This window comes from Larimichthys crocea, chromosome XXIII, assembly GCF_000972845.2.
Source record: "Larimichthys crocea isolate SSNF chromosome XXIII, L_crocea_2.0, whole genome shotgun sequence".
Lineage (NCBI taxonomy): Eukaryota > Metazoa > Chordata > Actinopteri > Sciaenidae > Larimichthys > Larimichthys crocea.
This window is the reverse complement of record NC_040033.1, coordinates 9238623-9257569: the sequence shown is the minus strand read 5'-3', so window position 1 is coordinate 9257569 and position 18947 is coordinate 9238623. Positions and strand designations below refer to the sequence as shown.

Below are 18947 nucleotides of genomic sequence, written 5' to 3'. Positions count from 1 at the left end.
TAGAGACCTGATTAGGCTAATAAAGCATATCCAGAAGCATGTACTGCACGTTGATTTGGCCAATTAGGAAGGTGACAAACCTTGGACGTATTCTCTATGCAGACACTCAGAATCTCATGTTATGATAATGACGCAAGGGAGGAATTTTGAAACTGGACTTGAAAAAGGATAAGAGAAACCTGTACTACCGAGCATCAGCGTCTAGACCGATGGGGGTTCTGGCAGTCCGACACGTTTCTTCTAAGGTCATTTGACGGATTTGACAGATTGCAAAGGATGTATTATGATATGATAATAAAGACGTTGCAGAGCTACATGTTCTGCCACTTTGTTGGAGCTGGGTTAGGATAAACATCATTCACTGGCATTAAGTCAGCAATTTCAGATCCTTCTTAACCACTGATTTCTGTGACTTGAAGGTCAAGTGCCAAAAGTCCCTATGGCGGACTGCCTGTAGGCGTGGTTGCAAATAATGCAAAATTTAAATTAATACCAAATTTAAATTAATACCAGGGGGCATTGTATTAACCTATATAAATAGGCTGCATGGGCTTGGTAATCTTGTAAACCTTATTCTTACAAATTGCCATCCAGAAATCAGTTCTTGCACATCATAAAGTCACAGTGCATAGGATCAAAAGATCTCAACTGTGAAGAAACTAAACATTCACACACACCATTAATCACAGTTTTACTTGTTGCAGGTCTGAAGGCCGACATGTTGCTGCTGTGAGTAAGTAGATTCTTTGGTTTCTTCATATCCACTATCAGATAGAGCAGGCCAAAGATACAGCTTTTGAAATCGTAATCAGAAAATGACTTTTTCTAAAAGTGGGTTTGGCATCAAGATTTAGATTAGAAAACCAAAGATAATCAATAACCAAGTATTTTCGAAGAGAAAAACTTTTTCTTTGTTCATGGTTGTCAAGCAGTTTCAATCATTCTGAGCCGACATGAGAGAAAACAAAAGCAACAGTGACAATTGATTCCTAAAACTGGGTTGATATTATGACTGTATACGGTAGCCAAACAGATGATTTGTCAAAAAGAAAGAAATATTTTATCACACCACAACAAAGCCCAATATAATGAACCCACAAACCTCTCACTACTGACAAAACTTCAGGACTTAAACATACTACCTTTAAGTGAAATTTTGATATAAAGAAAATATCCGGAGTCATGCTGTCTAGTGTCAATAGTGCATGATATGTGCTTTGATCTAAAATTGATCATGAAGATTTATAGAAATATCACGACTGCAACTTTCATTGTTTGAGTATGACAACCAAGAAAGTGTGTAGGTGCATACAAGTGTGTGTGATAAAGACAGAGAGAGAGAGAGAGAGAGAGAGAGAGAGACAGCTTTTCTTTTTTTTCTTTTTTTACACCTTGGTTGAAGGTGACATAAATCACTTTCTTAGCAAGAACTCACATTCCACCTTGAGAGCACCTATTCCCATTTTTATCAGTATTAATGGTTGTCCCCTTACTTAGCCAAAGCTATTTCACACTTGGTTAAGTAAGGTACGAGAACGTCTCCTTGGCTGTATATTTAGCTGGGCCCTTCCTAAATATTTTCGAGATCCCTAATCACTACGCAAAAGCTGCCATGTGCGCTAAAACACTATGAAAGCTCACACAAGTAATTCATTTTCGTTTCCCATATTGAGCATTTCTCAACTAACATGCTATGAAACCTGTGGTGAGGTTCTCGAAGAATCCTAATTGGTAAATGTTCAATAATGTCGAGCAGCTCTGCCTTTGTTTTATGTTTTGGTCACACACACATTCACACTCTTACACACATAAGAAAATCAATCTCACTCACAGCCTCCTGAAAGATCAAAATCTAAAATATTCAGAAACTATTATGTCTGATAAGTCTACTTAATGAAAAATATCACAATCTTCCGAAACTGCTTTTACTGCAAGTAGATGTACGTGATTTTAATACCAATTGAATTAGCTGTTTCATTGTGTTTTTCGCTTCTACCAATTCCCAGTTCCCACAAGCTGGTGGGGCTTCTTTTAAAAAACATTTCTTTCCAGTGAAGTTTAGAAATGTTAACGCAACTTCTGCAAACGGGTGTAGGCAGGCTGTTAACAGTTCTGAAAGAGCCAGTTCACAGCAAAGCTTTCAAATTCTACTTTCCAGAGCAGAAGCTTTGATGGCTAGCTGTTGTTAAACGTCCACAGAGCTAGTCTTCATCCTTCACCCCATGTGGCCTCAACCGGAGCACCATCTCTCCTGACCCCCTCTGTACTTTCTTACATTCAGGAAATGTGGGTGAGTTTGTATTTGCTATTCAATTCCCATTACTAAAAGGAACATTCAGTTTGCCAGCTGTGTCATACCCTTGGTTGAGTAAAACTAGTAGGGGCAGTATTTGCCTATAATGTACTTATTATCTCAAATAAAGCTGGGAACTTGCCCTGCTTCAGGAAGCACTCTGCAGAATTTCAGCAATGAAAAGTAGAGAAGAGATGGATGTTTAATATCAGACAAGGTTGAAGCACATGCCCAGTCTTGTATAAAACTTTTTGATGATCTTATCATCAATATACAGAAATAAAAATCCCTGGTCCAAATATAAAATAAGCAATATAACAATCCCATAAAAATGCGGATTCCCGTGAAGAAGAGGTCACCTGTGGTGCTTTTATCGAACTTATAACTTAGGACTGTTGCTGCTAGTGTGTCATCATGTACTGATTCAGCCAGTTAACCACTATTAGAACATCCTACAATATGTTGTGTAATCTAACACCCTCAAGATATATCTTCCTGGATGGCTTATCATACTCTTTAAATCTAACAGCGCATGAAATAAAGTCTATTCATTGCCGTGAGATGTGCCCAAAGATTCTATTTGACTTTGACAAATTCAGGCAGTATGCATGCAGCATGGGTACAACATGCAGCATTATTTAGAAAAAAAAAAGGGAGGCCGGGAACGAGTGGCTGCAGATAATTACAAAAGCAAACACACTCGATGGCCATTTAGGCCAAAAGTATTTCTAATTTCACAGATGTGATCAACCTTGCCGGGAGTCTTTCTCTCTCCCTGTATGTGGTGAATTGCCTCACTCCTTCTGGATGTCTATGACAGTGATGATGAAGTGTTAAACAGGTTTCTGCTGCACACTTTGTCACTCTGCTGTCTAGATGATTCGGCGAGTCTCCCAGGCAGCTGTACAGAGCTTACAGCAGACCAGTGGACCATGAAACTGCCAAGCATGCCCTCAAAGCTGCTGGAATACCCTTGAGGAAACACTCTGGCCTAAGTAATTTTAGGATATAAAATTTGACTTCAATAAGAGAAGAGGTAGACTTAATACAATGATGGCAAACATTACTTTGACAGAATTGATGATTAACAGCTTTCTAACAGGAATATTGAATGTTGTGGCTTCTGCTTGCATTACGCACTGTGCTGAACTCAACTGTTCATTTGCCGTGAAGGTCAATTGAGAACATTTAATGGAATTGTTAGGCTCTCCTCCTCCTACACCAAGGGCCTGCTAACATTACCTTTAAGTGTGACTGCAGGTGTAATCTGTCAAATGGGCCCCTCACAGTGAGTCATTGGCTTGGTGCTCTGATTCAGCCCAGGCCCCTGAAAAAAGCCTGTGATTAAATGGGAAGTGTGACATAACTCTTGTTTAATGGTAGAAAAACAGCAGCCAGTGTGTTGGCATAAAGCCTGGCCTACGGAACATAAATTCTATTTCCCCACAGATGTTACTTGTAAAAGGTCAGCATGACTTTGAATCATTTTACTGTTAGGAATTAAAAAAGGCAGAAGAGGGTAATCCATTGTTTTCATTTGTTTGCATAGCCCCCCCATGTGTAGCATTTATCAAGACAAGCCTGAGGTTGTCATCAAAGCTTGTCAGGAAAAAAAAAAAAAAAAAACCTGAACCAGAAATCAATATAGTTGATCCACAGTGAGGTGTCATTCTTTATCTATGTGCAACATTGCACATCTCTGCACACGAGCTATTCACATGCAAATCAGCTGGATGAAATGATCAATAAAAAGCATTAGGGAGCTGGCCTCTTATAAACTTGACCCAGGGGCAAAATAAATGTTTTTAACAGAAACATGAGTCTTGAAATATTATAGCCTAAGGGACGTAGTCAGAGTAATAATACTGAGGAAGCCTCAACACATACACACACAATATCTTGCTATTGATAAATCTCATGCTTTGTTGTTGCGAGTACAGAAGAGTACAAGACAGAAAAGATGATTCTGCACTGAGAGCAGAGGCGATGCTGATTTCAGGCTACGCCAGCATCTCTAACATGACAGTCTCACTGCACCTTGATAAATAACACAGAGTGTCAGCTGTGTATATAATACAGCAGAGTCAAAGTCCCTTCAACGTCAGCCTGACAACCATGCCTTTAAGAAAAAGCAGAGCAAAGCATATGACATAAAATCGACATTGCCTGGGGTCCTACTCAGCACAACCGAAAAGGGACAACAACTCTGTGACTTATTGGGAATGATCGACTTTTCCCTTAGAGAATGCAATGAATAATTCTCTTTTACCAGGAAAGAAAAAAAACTCCCCCAGGGTATTGAACCAAATCGTCTATTCTTTCTTCATTAGAAAAAAAAAAGTCTACAAAGTCTTATCAGCATTCTGCATTCTCTGCCATTGGAGCTCAGATAATTGATTATGTTTAGGAGGTTCACTATTGGATATGCTGCGCCTTGGTAGTGGAAAGAGATATAGCAGTAAATTAAGTTTACCTTCCCAGGGCACAGTCAGACAAAGATTCATTGACCTCAAAGGACACAGTGAAATTGAAATTACATTATAGGAAAAAAGTTTTATTCAGAAATATCATCTCAATTGGCTACACTGCACACCCACATTTCCTTCTTTAAATGACAGAATCATGAAGCAAGTTTTCATGTCATCTATGATTACAAGCTACATTTTATTGGCTCAATTTATACTGCTTTAGTGAAGCTACTGTTTTACAGTCCAGATAAAAGCTTGTATACATGCTGCCCCTGCACAATGTTTCCCCAGTTTTACTCTTCAGTTAAATCCCTCTATTCAATGCACATTTACAACAAGAAGCAATTAAACTTGCAAACCAGGCAGCAGAGACATTATTGTCTGAGTTGCAGCCATGTCAGATTGTGCAACCATATGAATTAGCAGGTGGGTTTCATTCAGCTCCAACTGGTTCGCCAAATGTGGTACTAGATTTATCTTCATTTGTTCAGTCCGGACTGTTTGCCTGTTGCCTTATTTTCTCTCATACCCTCAATCCCGAGTAAAGAATGTTGTTGTTCTTTCTCAGACAGTGGCCTTTTAAAAGAGGCAGAGTTTTTCCTAAGGTTACATCTCACAAAATCATTAACTGACCTTCCTTTTGACTCCTTGTGCTGGAGCACTTTGTTACTCTCTGAAGAGTGTCAAGCTCTGTGCTATGCTGCATGAGAGGTGTTGACAGAGAAATCCACCAGTTCTGACTTGAGCACCACAACAACACAAAAATCCTCTGTGCTTCAAGTCTAACTCCGCCTGGCAGGATGTCATTTCACTTTGGGCCAAAACAAAACTACATCTGGTTGGTTTGTGCAGATAAAATCGTATTAACCTCACGTTAAGGTTATTTTCATCAAAAAAAACATGATGTAACAACTCATTGTGATTCATTATAATTTATTTGATTTTGTTGAGTTATTACATAATGCTGTGTTTATGCAATGATCTGCTGCTTCTCATAATAAAGAGCCCAAACACAATATGTAATGATTTTTCCCCACATTTCCCAGAGTTGCACTAAAAGGAAATATAACATCATGGTGCATTAAGTAATAACCAACCAAAATGGATGTCTTCATTAAAAAATGTTATAACAGCAATGATTACTTAACAAATTCTAGCATGAATTATAGTGACTCAAAATGAATTTTAAAAAGATATCAATCCAGTGTATTAGTATTTATCTCCCAAGGTCCCCCTGTGGAATGTGATAAAAAGAAACATTCATGAACAGAGGATTTTGGTATAATGCATTGGAGTTCATAGAAATTGCAGACATGAGTGTTATGGCAACACAAACATCTATTAAGTATTGGTATCCACAAATGTCAGGACACTTTATTGCCCAATAAAAGACTAATATGGAACAGTCATTTTCAATTAAATTCTTTATTCTTCCAATGCTCAGTCAAGGCATGTTTAAATAACAGAATGTACCATACTTAAGAATTATCTTCAGCTATGTTGAGATATTTAGCTCCACTGATTTGCCATGGATTTATATAATACACCAACCGTAATTTTGACTAAAAACTATCATCGAGTAGGCACTCCAACTTCCTTTTAACTAGTGAAGCAGAGTAGAGTTTTTGGTCAACTAGTCGACACTACAATTCATTCTCCTTTGACCAAGTCAATGCAACTTTACTTTACTACAACGCATTTTTCATAGACAGTGTCAATTCAAGGTAATTTATTCAGACTGAATTAAGAACAACTAAGAAAGCCGTGCATCTACATTTTTAAAACAAGTTTAACATTTTGTAACAACTCAACAAACCCAAGCAAAAGCATCCATCTACAGTGTTGTTTTCAGTCCTGATTCAAAGGTTTCTTAGGATTTCGACAGACTGCCTGTCGATCTTTGACAATTTAACCCTAACCCCAGCACAGGGCACTACTAGCATTTGCAACCTACTTGACCTGAAAGATCTGACAGGAGTGTACTCCTTAAAACATGTCTAATGTATTTTGGTCCCGTGCCATGTCAAAAGACTCAACTTCAACTCAGCTTGAAGTAAATTCATAAAGAGTTTTTCTAGTTCGGCTTTTGACATAAAGTCCCTGAGTTTGGCTGTATTTATAAAATGATAAAAAGCTGATCTTGTTACTGCTTTTATGTTTAGTCAACTTACTGTAGACTAAAAGTCAACTTTTGACAAGAGTCAACTATAACACTGGCCAAGTTTAAGATATGGGAAGTGTAATTTGGCTTAACTGTTAAAAATATAATGTTTAGAGATGAAGCCATCCATTTTTCTTGGTTTTTACATTATGCACCTCATTATTACACATTGTGTCCAAGCCTAAAATGTGGAAATGTATGTATGAATATTTCATTTGACATACGTATCAAATTCACAGCTTTGACAATGGTTGGTATTTGGAAAACTTTTCAAAGCATTTTTTTTTAAAGTGAACACATTCAAATTACAATCTTTAAGATTTTGATTAAAGACGGTATTTATATTCCGTAATTACCTCTCTATGTATTATTTAAAATTGTTAGTTGCAGAGCCCACCATTCACGAGCTGAATTCAAATTGCCTACATACTGTATGCACAAGGGACTCCTTGAAAACGATAGACCATGACTAAATCTACAAAACAAGATGTCATTTTTGGCATTTTATTTCATCAGCGGATCTTTTTTTTCCTCGGCAAGGGAATAGAACAAGAAAGAGCAGTCACCTTGAGCTGTTGTGTGAAGGTGCAGGCAACAGGCTGCACACCTCCAACTTCTCAGCAACATAACCACCTACAATTACCTGTGCTGTGCTCTGTTGTTGTGCTCAGAAAAACATAACATTTTGCAACAGTTTACTTTAACGCGTCCATCAAGAAACTCTGTAAATCACAGAGAATTGGGGCAGAGCAGCCGCAGAACATCAGACAGAAAACTAGAAAACATTTTCTCAATAAATTATGATCCAGTTTCACCAAAATCAATGAAATAGTTGGTGTATGACTCAAGGCCTATGTTACATACTTCCCACTACTGAAGCTCTAAAGTTATCTAGTGCAAGAAAAGGCATATTACAGACACTATTTATCATATTATAAGTCAATGTAGCATCAAAATGATTTGTTAAACAAAATTTGTTATTTTATGGTAGTGAAGTTGTCACATATAATTATACACGTTCAATCATAATGAAATTTAAAACATATACCTACACACATACACATGCAGGTTTCTATGATAACAATGGTAAAGTGATCTCTCTCGTAGATCTGCCTCGCTTACTGTCCAGTTTACACAAACACAAAATTGCCCACTCTCTTTGATTACTGCTGAAAATGGGCAAACATCTCAGGACCCAAAAAACAGTTTCCTATATATTGACAAAATGTGAGTAATTTATAGCCTCTCCAGCAGGTTAAGAGATGTCCAAGTTGGTAAATGAGTACAAGCATTCCTGCAGCATCTACTTTTCTTAACAGTCGGATTCGTCCTCTGTACATGAATGTTTCTTTTATCACAGTCCACAGGGGGACCTTGGGAGATGGGGGGGCTATTAAGGAAATAAATAAAACCCTGTACAGACACTTAGCTTGATCAAGACCAAGCATTAAATAATTACTGTAATTCACTTAGGTTTCTTTTAAGCTGTGTAACGATTTTCCCCCTTTTCCTCCTGCATAAAATTGATCTGATGAGGAGGACTAAACAAACGACCTCTAAATTAATTGGGATTCTCTCCACCCCGAAGTAGTGCATGTATCTGTATAAGACTTGTAGAAAAGCTTTTAAAGAAAAGGAGATAGGACAAAAAGACTAAAAAAAAAAAAAAAGATTCAGAAAAGCCTTGTACAAGCTTTGCATCAGCCACCATCGCAGCAGATATGTTGTAACTGAAATGAAGGTGACTGGTACATAACAAGAACCAAAGCCACCAAATGAACTGGAATCTTACCCTGTCCTTCTCTTTAAAAAACAAACAGAAAGAGAAAAGGAAAGAAAGTGCGTGTTAGTGTGCAGAAATCTCCACGGTTTGTGTGACTGTATCAGTGTTGAAGTCAGTGAGCTGTAAAATAGACCACATGTGGATAAGGGATGAAAGAAAAAAAAGAAAAATACTAGAAATTGCAACAAAAAAACCCCATAAAAGGTGAATGTCACAGGTCATGACACAAAGTTAATCTCGACAGCTGGGGCCAAGCAAGTTTAGGGGCCAAATCCTTTCGGAATCAGATCACACTATCTTTCTAACGTGGCTGACGATCGCCATCCATCTTCTAGAACTGGTGACCAGAGAAAGAGGCAAATCCATGAAATGCGCAGTAATCACAACTGTACCGTTCTACCCATCTCCTACTCCTGGTTGTGGATCAAAGAACCTGTGCTCCCTTTGAAGTGGAAGGGCCGTCCGCTCAGGGAGGAAGGTACGCTTCTTTCCATAGGCTAATGAATCAAATTCTTCTCCTAATTATCTCTCTGTACGAAGGGAAATTGCAAAAACATCTCTGGTCCTCTGGCCTTCTTTTACCACCAATGACGGCAAATGTGAGCGTACAGATACTGCAGGTGTTTGACTTCAGTCCATAAAAGCCACACCACGCTCTGCTCTATTAACGTGCAGGGGAGGGATAAACCCCCCACAGATGGCATTAACCCCGAAACCAAGAGTGATGTTCGTGACTTACAGAGAGAGACGACGCTGGCATGTAATCATCATTAAAACAGAAATGATACATTTGCATAACTTATAATAATAAAATAATTAAAAGCAAATCTCCATGCAGTGCAGTCTTTCATTTACAAGATAACTTCACATAATGACAGAACTGGCTTTTGTGGGGGCTGATGCTACACATACTAATAGAGCAATTAGAGAGATAATTTTCAGATGAGCTTGACTAATACAGTAAATACACTGTTATTAAAGGTAATTACAGTTTAGAAGGGAGCAGGGATGTTGATCATTTTTCTTCCACGGGGTGAGACGGGTCTTTCTTTAAGATGACTTACTCTGCGTTCAGATTACCAAGAAGACAGCCAATAGGTCAGAAATGACATAAATCCTCCTGCCAAGTCTGAATCGGACACTTCTCTGATGTTCATACTCTTTATGAATGACTGCAGTGAATATGTTAGCAAAGTTAGTGCTTAGAGAATGCTTGCATAAAGTGTTTCACTCCATTTGCAGCAGTTGTTTGCATTGATTTTCAATTACTTACACCTTGACTCATCACAATAATGTCGTAATATCAACAGCAACACCAAAATAGAATATATTACATGAGTAATGTCTTCCCTACACACTGTAGACTCAACTGCAGCACTGTCCCCAATTCCCCACATTTCCTGGACTTTTTGTACATTATGTATTTCACATTGAAACCATCCATCTTACCTTCAGTACTTCTACTTGCTATGCATATTTACAAACTATGCAGAATTAATGAGGTCACAAATTACAGTGCACTAACCTCTTAACATTCCTGGTATCTTTGCACACAATATACAGTGAACAGAACCTTATTTCCCCAGTACATTCAGTCATGACCTGTTTTTTAGTTTGTGCATTTGTATATTACTCTTTATATGTATTTTCTACTCTTTAATACTGTACATTGCATCCATATTTTTACAGTATTAATGGGTATAATTTATATGTACTGTATTAAAGGGGTTGCTAATCATTTTGGTTTGAAGGCGTGCAGATTTACTGTTTTGGTTCAGTCTCACTGCTCTCATCAAGCTTGTTTCCAGCAGCGTCAGGTAGCTGTTGAGCAAATAACAACAAAACAGCAGACAGACAAAGTTAGCAACTGGCTGCCAAATTGCTAATTTGGTGGGGACCCAAATGGAGCTAGAGGTGAGTAACAAAACTCTCACCTCTAGGTTCTATGTTTGTAATATCAGCTTTATTGCGGCCTCTAAAGGTCTGCCAATCCTGCCTTATCATTGTCACTGTAAATTTAACTTGTGTTTGAGAGTATAAAGTTTGACCTCTACTATATGGGATGGTTTGGCTGACTTACTTGATTCATGACCCAACTACAAAGACCACAGGTGAGAGCAACTGCTGCTAGATGCCCCTGAACAGTCTGTCATTCCTGAAATATACCATTCTCCTTTTCTCTTCTTCGTACTTTGCTGCTCTTTCCACCTTTCCATCCCAGGTGTGGTGTCAAAATTCAGATCTATGTTTCAGAAGAGATGACCCGGTTCTGTAGGGGTCTAGAGATGGTGACTGTGGTCTGGAATAAGATGATAAACAATAAGAGGAAAGTTATGGACAGAGACCTGCTCGTTTATGACTACACTCCCTGACAGAAAATATATATAACATGCCTGCGAAGGAGCGGGCTGACTTGGCAGCTTTACAGAGGCCACAGCTATATAGGCTTCCTCTGTGATGTGTTTGGACAATAATTGAGAATTTGTTGCCTTAGATATGGCCTTATGAGAGGATATGGCAGACAGATTTTATAAGCTCCACTGTCTGCGGGACAAATGTAACTGTAATTCATATCAGCAAAGAAGGTCAGTCTGTGCTGACACAAGACAGCTCTGTGCAAAAAGATCTTGCAAAGGTACAGCAGACTGTCATATTTTCTTGGTTCATGGCTTCACTCTCTCAGTCACTTTGTTGTGATTTCTCTTTGAAATGTGACATGCATGCAACATACTGCGACTTGTGCTTACCGCAACTTCATAATATCTTGAATTTAATCTTTTTTTATCCGTTAAGAATCGGGAAACTGTCATCCACACTTTGATTACATCCCGTCTAAACTACTGTAACTCGCTGTATTCCTGTCTCACTCAATGAAACCTCTCCCAACTTCAACTAGTTCAAAATGCTGCAGCAAAACTACTCTATAACAAAATCCAATAGATTTGCGGATAGAGTCCACAAAATTCCCATCTTAGCATCTGTATACTGGTTACTCATATGTTTCACAACTCATTTTAAAAATTTAAGGATTACTCTTTAAGCACGTTTGTGGATTTCATCACTGAATTATTACCTCCTTATGAACCTGAATGCAGCCTGAGGCAGAGGTCTTTCTTTGTCAAGGCGAAAAAAACAGCCTCAGGCCCCTGAAACAACCTGCCTCTGTTTCTTCTTATAAATCCACCTAAAATACATTTAGGGTTCTACTTTTTAATCTGTATTTATCTGGCACTTTTTTTTTGTTTTCATGTCTTTGTGAAGCACTTTGTAACTCGGAAAGTACTATACAAATAAAACAATCATTGTTCTATATATTATTATTATTACTGTACAAGGCAAAATCAAGTACATGGATAATATTCTGTCAGTCAACACCAACAATTTTTGCATATGAATATCATCAGATGTATTGAAGTCTGTGTGAAGTAAGAATAAATGTGTGCATGGGAGCAGTCAACAGCAATTTTGAAGCAACTGAAATGCGTCAGATGAGTTTAGAAAATGACACGACTAACTTTGAAACATGCTGGACGAGATGAATTAATCTCTGTCTCTCTGCTAGGGGTGCAGGGGAATGCTCAGGGTGGCCTCAGCGTGTCATCAAGCCACCCTTTAGGACCGCCCCAAAAAATCTCAGAATTGCCTTTACGCAGGTTTTAAGAGTAGTGATGTTTTGTGCTGCTATGTTGCAGAAACATTTATCCCTTTGGTTTAGATCAGCTCTGGCAGGCTGACATGAGAGGATCTGTATCAGCTACCCAAGTGGTTGTGTTACACCTGGGATTGTGTTGTACTTATCCTCATTTGATAGGATTAGCTTCAGCACCAGAAGTTGCACAGCAAATTTTGTTACATCACATATGGCCCAGAACTGCATTCAAATCCAGCTCAATTTCTACTCGTGATATGTAATTAGGCTGTGTAATTTTAAGAAAAACTAAGATAAGGGGTCAAAGATGACGTGTAAGAGGATTAGAAAGGTGCAGAAAATGGCTCCCATTTACCGCTTTCTGATGCATAGCAGAATCAAGACAGAGAAAACATGCCACCATAAAGAAAATGTGACACACATGTTTAGGATAAGTCGGTTTAGAAGAAAGCTAGCTGTCTCCCAGTTGTGCTTTCCAAAATAAACTGAGACTGAGGCTGCACGGATGGACAGAGAGTGTCATTCTGAATTAGCCTTTAGACTGCTGACTGACAGCAGAGTCCACCGTGCACCTGCATCAACTCAATTGGCGTTCAGTGGCAGGTGGACAGAAAGGTGGTTAAGAAGACAGGTTCAATCTCATCCAGTGCAATGAAGTCAGACATTTCTATGGGGACTGGTCTTTATATCTGCCACCAATTCCAATCTTCCACTTTCATCATGCAGTAACAAAACCATCATCTGCAGTAACAAGAAATGGAAAAATGGTGATGGTCATTTGTAAGATATATGGCTACTGAATATCACGGTCAGAAACCACATGCGCTGTGTGAACAAACAGAAACCTGCTGGGCCCTCATTGTTGTTCCAGTCATGTTGGAAGGATTCACCCTTGATACGTCAGATAATTTTACTGGCAGCAAAAGAATTTCTTTATTATTTCCTTTTGCAGCTGAAACCAGAGAGAGACATTTTATTGAGACCCAGATTGCTTAACATCTGTGTTCTTGGCCTTGCATTGTCTGAAAGTTGTTACTTTTGTCTGGGGGATAGAGTGGGTGATGAGGCGAAAAAAGGCACAGTCTGCAACCCTCCCTTTGGGCTGCGATTTATCCAAGGTTGCTTCCTTGCAAACAGGGCCGGTTGTCATGGATGGAAAGGCTGATAAAATCAACAGAAAATGTGACAACAGATGAACTGAGTTGACATCATTTAACATTTAGGCCCCAGCCATTTTCTTCATTTTGACAGGGCCCAGTCTCTTGAGGACAGTACTAAAATATATAGACGATCCCAACACTGTGATGTTTCTGTAGTGAATTGTTATAATCATTAAGGCTGCATCAGCTTCAAGTGAGAATGTAATTTACAGTAACGTATTATCATTCACTGTGTAGGATTTAGTGACATCTAGTCGAGGGGCTACAAATTGCAACCAACTGAAAAAAAAAAAAAACTTCTTAATTTTAAACACTGGAGCTTTAAGCTATAAAAGTGTTGACTTTGCTTTAAATTTTTTGCATTTCAGGTTGCATGGCAGAGAAGTTTATTAAGATGCCATTTGCTTTTACTTTGAGAACTTGGCAAAATTATTTCTTTTTTTGGTTTGTTTCCTACAGGCAAGCCTCAAAAGAAAAGAAAAGGGTATTTTGTGGCAACAATTTAAAAAGTATAAGTTCTTACAGTACATTTTACATAAGAATTCTACATATATGAAATTATATTGACTGACCCTGTAGTCTGAAGAGCAGCCCTATAGTTTATTCACATTTTGATAAATCCCTAATAATCAAATTAGTTTGGCATGCTCTTGTACAAAATTAAAGGTTTCACTAAGTATATCAACATCTGTTGAGTATTTTTACATCATAACCACAAACTTCAGCTTTTTAATGGATAGAGAACAGTGTAGTCTCACTGTGGAACATGAGATGTCTTTTGGCATTTGACTGCTGAGTAATAAGGCTTAACGCCAACAGGCTTTATTAAGGCAGAACCTAGGCTGAGATTTCAGCTTTGGGCACATATACCATTGTTGCAGACTGCAATGAATCACCCCCTCAAATCCCTATCTCACCCCTCCAGTCTTGTTTTTCGCAACAACACGGCTGCCAAGGCATCAACCCACCCGAGCTGCTGCACCGTTCTTCTCTTCTGACATAAATTGGCTAAAAAAAGAAGAAGAAAAAAAAAACTACTTCATGAATGTTTCTTCTGCGCCCTCACATGCAAGCACAAAAACACCCACCACCCCAAATGTGAACTCTAATCCAATTTGACTGTGTCTTTTTGGGGACCTGTGGCACGGTAAGGGAAGCAGTAAGCTGCTCTTGTCTTAAGGGCAGCATGTGGAGAGTAAGACACATTAATCACAAGGGCACAAGGTAGGAGTGGGGAAAAAAGGGATTGGAGTGTGAGGTGGGTGGTTGAAAGGTTGTTCTGCCAGAAATTACCATCAGTTTGTCACTGCTGTTGTCTCACATGCTGGAGGCATCTGCAGACCAAGTTGGCAATGCATTACTATTTGTCCACACAACATCAGGCTGGGTAACTAATCATATCAGGGAAGCTCTGTTAAATAAATACATGCAAATGATAGGTGGTATGCAAATACTCCCACAAGATATATCCATGTAGATGCAAAGCAAATGTTTTCTGCCAGTTCATTGTCTAGTGGATTGAGAGTCATGACTTCAGATGCTTGTAAATATAAATTTTGTATTATATTTGTAATGCTGAGAAGATCCTGAGAGACCAAGGCAATATTACAGTACATTGAGCATGTTAGGAGCACTCCCAGCTGATTTGACCAAATAACAGTGAGGACTGTGAGAAACAAAAATCAGTTTGGAAAACCATGCAGTAATAATTCACCAAGGGTTTAAAAGTATAAGTTGATATATTATAGATGGGTGGGAGAATGAACAGAGCAGACAAACAGGCAGGCAAGCAGGCACGATCAACAATTTTAAGACTGGCAACATTTCACTTGTGGAATCTAATACAATGAAGCATTCTTTAGCCAGCAGTGATTTCATAGAACACGCCTGATTCCCTGCAAAAGAACTGATAAATCCTGGTACCATCTTCTGTTTAAAATCAGAAATGTTTTGAGGATCTGATGTTAATGCATTGACAATTTTGTGCAGCCCAAGAACCATAAAAATCATTCCAGAGGCACTGGAAAAATAATCCCTCCAACTCCATTGATCCCTGCGGGTTGAGTGTCTTTGAGTAAAATGAGCCTTCAGCCCTCAGTCTGTACATCCCAGGCTGAAACAGGAAAAAAGGAAACAGACCTTGGATCCATTGAGATATGAAACCTGGAGGCTTCCTATTTTTAGATGACTCCATTTCTTTTGTCTCTTCAGCTTTGGGCAAGACGTTTAAGTAGGTCCAACTTGCTAAAAGTCTGCAAGAGCTGATAGGCTGTGTGATGGGGTTACTGCCAATGACGAATGCCAGAGGCCAACATCCAATGTCCCAGGGTCAGTGACAATGCATCTGCATTATGAGGAAACAATTGAGCATCAAGAGGTCTTTAGAACAGTCGCTTGTAGGGTGTTTATTAAAGAATCAGGACCAAATTAATGTGTTTTTACTTCCACATGAAACCAATTGAAATCCAGTCTTTTTTGTAAACTCTAATCAACTGAAATCAATTACTCCCAGTATGCCCATTGTTCAACTCTGAGCTTCTATTCCTTGAAAGATTGCAGTCCCAAATTAGCATTTCACTTCTATAACATTGTCAGACTTGTGATGAACAGTTTAAAAAAGGGATTAAAATTCATGATGCCTTCATTACCCACACTGCAACTCGACCACAGGCAGTTCAGCTGGTGAATCGCGTAAATTATACTAGTAGTGGCTAATGTTGCCTTGAGCCATTAGCTTCAGACAAAGCTGATGAGTGTACTAAGTGGTTCTCACTTCTTTCTAACTCCAAACCCTGAAATTTACTTTATTCTCAAACTTCTAGTTTTCCCCATCACTTGAGGACATTGACCAGTTTTTGTGCCACTCCTTCTGAAACCACAAAAGTCTGGATAAAAATTTTTCCCCACATATGCAGTAGTACTCCGCAATAACTATAAACTGATTTTTATGTGTAAACCAGGTGGAGGACCCCTTTAATGCAAAGTATTAAGAGCAAGCTTACAAACAACACACAAGAGAGCAGAGGGTATCACTTTAATTAAAAATATATTCCACACTGAGAGTGTGCATCAGCCAGTGATGTGCACAGAGAATAAACACACACAAAAGAGAGGACATTTTGCTCTTATTTTTTCTGTAGATGGCCTGCGGTATGTCCATGCCTCTTAAGTGGTACTGTTGGCTGAAAACTGCATTTAAACCTCTGAAAAGAGGCTGTCAACATCCTGTCCAAAGCTTCCAGCTAAAACAGATCTATGTTATTATTCTTCTCACATAGTAACACTTCAAGAAACTTTTTTAATGGAAAGCTGTGAAACAGGTTGTGTTTGTTTAATGCAGAACTATTTAGCTGTCAAATACAATACATACTGAGCTATGTGGGCATTGTGTAGCTGTACTGATTAGGAATTCAATAGGAGTTATATTGGTGGAAGATTCCAACTTTTAGGGGGCAAAAAATGACTTGGAAATCCCCAGGATCAATGCTGCGGTTATCATGCACATACAGTATGAAAAGATAGCCCTGGCACACAAACTTTGACAGTTTGTCAGTCATCGCTGATTGCTCCTTTGTGACATTTAAAAACATTTAACCTTTCAGTTTAGCCTCAGGTGCTTCATAGATCAGATGAAGGTTGTTTACAGCTTTTTAAAGGGTTGTCAGAGACAACATTTTGCTGAAGATGTCTTTTTTTGTGGATGCTTTGTTCTTCTTTTAAAGTCCGCTGGCTGATTTTCTAACATTCGATAACTAGCTTGAGGAAATTATTGAATCTGAGCCCATTAAGTTTTCTATCAAGGTGTAATTACAATGTCTTTCAAGAGTGTAATTTTTCATCTTCAGCTGATCCCCACCACAAGAAATGAAGCTGAAATAAAAAAACGTCATCAGTCCTTCCACACAGATAACAGCAACCAATACTAACAGTGCACTAATGGGCTTTCAATCACTCTCACCATGGTAACCTTGTTGCTCCTGCTGAGCATGATCCTGGTGGTGCAGTACAGGTTTGTTGGACTTCCTCTATAGCTTTCAACTATTTAAAAGACATCAAACCAAGAGAAGACACTCAGTAGCCTAATTCTATGATCATGTATTATAATGTCATGTTACGGACTGGTAAACAAGGAAAATGGTGTACGAACATTGGAGACAACAAAGGGTTGCATTTTACGGTCGATGGAAGACTGGAGAAAATTGTGTGATGTGGGTTGTGAAACATTTAATTTCCAACATTTTCTTTGCTTCACATCAAACCACTCTCAGCAAAACCGTCTATTCCCTTTCAGGCTCAGCCTCACTCAATGCCCCCTGCCTTCAAGTAGCCAAGCTAAAATGGGGACCATCTGCAGCTTCAGTAATGATGATGGCAGAGAGACCTAGTAAGGTTTTGAAAGCCATCTCTTTGACTTTTGGGAGGCCAAGATTAACACCCAGATGGATCCAGCTGCTGCTCCTGGAGCATTGGAGCTGCTTTGAAATCTCAAATGAGAAGCAAGAAGGAGTGTTTCTTATAATCCTCTTATCTTTAATACATCTGCTTACTGCATCTCTATCTCTGTGACCACACAATGTCTTAATAGTAGCCAGAAAAAAAGGAGAATTTAAATATACATATACATAACAGAAATCCATTGAGATGAGCAATGGTGTGCCGTCTGCTTTTAAAAAACTAAAATAAAAAGTACTATTTAAACATTTCCTCAGCTCATGAAAAGTAATAATGAAAAGCTGACGCTGCAAAATGTATTTATGTTATTGTTGGTTTGAGAGAGAGGCTGAGAGTGAGAAATAAACAGGAATGTTTTTGTTGTTCTTCAACCAGGAGGCTGGTTTGAGTTTTGGCTCTCTGTGGACTGTGGTCAAATAGGGTAAGGTGTCTAAGCTGCAATAGAGTAAACAGGATAAATGCATTATTACATCAATGGCAATGTTTTAGCTGAGTAATGTTCCTCTTTGATCTAAATACTGACTTGTAGAAGAGTATAAATGACTTGACAGATCCCTTCAGAAAGTTTCTTTTTTTCACCAGCTAATTATGAGAACAAATAAACCCATGATGTTTTTACATTTCAAAAGCAAAGAGGCTGAATAATTCATCAGGAATAGAAATTTTGGACACAACAGATCTTTCATGTTTTAAAGGATATGTAAAATATTGATGTCTTCCCTGGATCTGTTCACAGAAACAGAAAGAGGCACATGAATCATCAAGTCGACTTTCTTTTTCTTCTTCTTCTATTTTCAATGCAAAGCAACTTAAAGACAAGTATTTTTGTCAGCGTTGTTATGCATTCCTCTGAATTGTTCGACGAAACGACGGATATCACTTCTTGCATCTTAGTTAAAACTCATATTTACACTGCAACACACAGCATCTGTTATAATAAATAAAGAAATAAGCAGCACACATTCGGTGTCTTACTTTATT

General features: G+C 38.5%; 1 long non-coding RNA gene across 3 annotated transcripts in view; it reads right to left on the bottom strand.

The window, feature by feature from the left end:
- LOC113744455 (uncharacterized) overlaps positions 1–18947 on the bottom strand; it is a 230502-nt gene that overhangs the window by 122671 nt on the left and 88884 nt on the right. Inside the window, exons 2-3 of one of the 3 annotated variants that reach the window (XR_003461546.1) lie at positions 10786–11004; positions 6161–10526 (exon numbers count right to left, since the gene is read on the bottom strand). The exons of the other annotated variants lie outside the window; for them this stretch is intronic. This is a non-coding gene — a long non-coding RNA (uncharacterized LOC113744455). Of the gene's footprint in view, positions 1–6160; positions 10527–10785; positions 11005–18947 lie in introns of those variants that run through there. 3 annotated transcript variants of the gene reach the window in all.